Here is a 3,506-nt window from a genome sequence, read left to right on the forward strand (position 1 = left end):
TTCATCATTTATCAATGGAGAAATCCCATCAAAATTGGGTTTGGCCTTTGTGAAGAGTGGTAGTGCCGTTGAATCCTGGACTGAATTTACCCATGATTTTAATTTTTTCGGTCTATCTAGTCTTGTTTGTAAAGTGACTGGTCTTCCACTGTACAATCTATCGTTTGATAAAAAATCCTATATAACCCTGTACGAGTTGACCATGCAACCACTAGATGATGACTCTCAACTATTTGAGAATGGAATAACCGATTCAATGTTTTCAAAAAATAATGGGGTTATTGTTTTGGATTTGTCAGGCACACAGGATATGACCATAGTACGAACAGGGAATGTACGTTTAGAGTGTACATTTGCCAATGCTCTGACTGAGAGTATCACGCTAGTATCACTGAGTCAATTTGAAACCTATTGGGAAATCACGCCAGACTGTATTGTTCTACGAGACCTAGCACCATGAACACAACTCAAATAATCATCTTGTTTATTATGGATCCAGACATGTTCCAATACAAGTCCTATTTCATACCCTCGGACTTCATTGAAAAAATTCCAAGTGTTAACAATACCCTGATCATTGTTAATAGCAGTCCATCGACTTTGAAGACCGGTCATTGGCTAAGCATCTTTCAAACAGCGAAGAACATTGAATTTTTTGATCCTCTTGGCCTATCGTATAAATTCTACACACCATACATCAGCAACTTTATTGAAAGCAGTGGGAAAAGCGTTATTAAACATCTACTACGAGTACAGGATTTAAAGACTAAGTCATGCGGCTATCATGCCCTCCTCTTTTTCTGTTTCAAATGTCTTGGGTCCACATACAATCAGTTTCTCGACATCTTAACTGACTTATCTAAAATGAAATAATTTATTTTTTATAATGTACTTACAATTTTATTTAATTTCGATTTTTTGGTCATTCTAATGAATTTTTATAAATTTGTTTTCTAGATTGTTTATTAATAAAAAAAAAAAATTATTTACACGATAAAAACGACTTTTATAATATTTAGATTTCATCAACTCGTCTTTATTTGTAGACAAAAACTAGGGAAGCTAGATTATCTTAAAGCACATTGTACTGATCCTGTTGTCTTGCAATTTCAGCGTAACATTTTCTACAGTAGAGTGTGACTTCACTCTTGTCATATCTCTTTGTATAGTCAATGATACTATTCTCATTCATTCTATAGAATTCACATGTTTAAATTTGCCTATTTGAAGCAATTTCACAAACAGTGTCCTCAAGTGTCGAATCACATCCCGTCACTGCCCAATAAAAATCAGTTGGGTTATATTCATAACACACAGAGTCTTCACAGCGATGACGTGGAAACCATATTCTTTTGTTGTTCCAACAGTTGAATCGTTGACCCGGGTCCTCCTCCCCGAACAGTCTCAAACCACGATGAGACCAATCTCGTAGCACTAAACTAAAATCCCGGTTAGGATTCTTTCCAATCATACCGGGGTATGTACTCTCACACTGCTTGCACTTATCATAGTGACAATTGGAACATAGGTGACATCTAGGATGAGAGTCACACACCTATACAAGACAGGAATCACAACCTTTAATTTTTACCGTATATCCTCTGTGCAATTTACACGGGTTGCATAATCTACCCTTTTCATCATACTCCTAAATCCTTGTGCAATTCTAACATGATTACAAGCTTCCCTGTATGTACATACATAACGGACATGTATGGAAAATTTTGTCAAGTGTTATCGCTCTCACTGCCAAAATGAAACTAAGCTAGCAACAAAAAAAAAAAATGTATTAGAGAGAGAGAGGAGTAAAACATCCTTGATCACCCTCTTTCTTATGAAAAAAGTCCAAAATTTATAAACTAATGTTTAAAAGAATATTCATAAAATCATTTTGTCGTGTCGTGATCAATATAACAATAAATTGTGTAAATGTATTTGGACCACATTGTAGAAGATTCATACAATAGTCTAATGATGGAGAATCAGTTTTCATTATATCGACAAGTATTCCTCGAGAAAATATCTTACTTTGAATAGAAAACTATAGAAAATCATAATATAGAATCAAACGTTTGTCCATATTAAAGATATTATTCATTATTCGCTCTTTATCGAATCTATCCATTTTTTTTAGTCCTAACTATCTCCCTATCAACTTCAGAATAAACATAATTTATTTTTTATACTCTATGAAATATACGCTTGTCTACTATAGAAAAAAAAAATACCATTGATTTAAAAACATTTTTATTGAAAATAATTACAAAAAAAATATTCACTGATGAATTTTTTTCTAATCAATATATATCTATATGACATCCAATTTTGACCGAAGTTTATTTATATGGAGAATATTCATTTTTCCGGCAAAACATAGTTGCTCCTCCTGTTTAAATTTACTTAATGATATCACGAATCTCGCATACATAATGTCCCATTCAAGACATAGTCTACAGCCAGCGGTTATTTCTACAGCTACATTAGGTACTCGTATATCGCTGCTGCTGCTGCTGTCGGTTACATTATTAATATCCAAAAGTGTAAATTCACCACGAATTTTTTTTTTTCACAAAAATAATTTCAAATAATAAATTCTATTTTAATTAAATTATATTAATAATATTAATTGTAAAGAAAACTATTCCTTTTATTCAAATCCTAATCACCAATCAAGTTATACTCGTTCCTCTTGCCAAAAGGCGTAATGATCTGTAGAATAGGACTACCAGAAAAACCTGTTTGGTACGGGCACGTACGCAAAGTATATACCATCAAGCAAATTCCATATGATTTTTCAAATCAGTTAATTGTGCCAGAAAAAACTTGAAGCAGAACAGATTATAATAAACCTGTTTTGTATTGTCGCCTACGCACAGTAGATACATTCAAGCAAAGTCTATATTATATTTCAAATTACTAGTGACTTGATACCTCTGAAAATTACCATTTTAACAACTCTAAATTTAATAACTAAACACATATATATTAAATAGTCTTAGTTTTCAAATATATAGATGCCTGGCCCGTGGTAAGGCTTATGACCAACTGCCCTGTGTGTACATACATAACGGACATGTATGGAACATTTTGTCAAGTGTTATCGCTCTCACTGCCACAATGAAACTGAGCTAGCAACAAAAAAAAAAAATGTCTGAGAGATAGAGAGGAGTAAATCATCCTTGAGCACCATCTTTCTTATGAAAAAAGTCCTAAATTTCTAAACTAATGTTTAAAAGCATATCCACAATATCATTTTGTCGTGTCGTGATCAATATATCAATAAATTGTGTAAATGCATTTGTACCACGTTGTATAAGCTTCATACAATAGTCTAATGATGGAGAATCAGTTTTCATTATATCGACAAGCATTCCTCGAGAAAATATCTTCCTTTGAATATACAACTCTAGAAAATCATAATCTAGAATCAAACGTTTTTCCATATGAACTAGATTCCTCATGATTCGATCTTTCTCGAATCTATCCATTTTTTTTAGTCCTATCTC

The sequence above is a fragment of the Artemia sp. Qi Xiang Cuo genome, chromosome 18 (genome assembly GCF_049724085.1).
Source record: "Artemia sp. Qi Xiang Cuo chromosome 18, ASM4972408v1, whole genome shotgun sequence".
Classification (NCBI taxonomy): Eukaryota; Metazoa; Arthropoda; class Branchiopoda; order Anostraca; family Artemiidae; genus Artemia; species Artemia sp. Qi Xiang Cuo.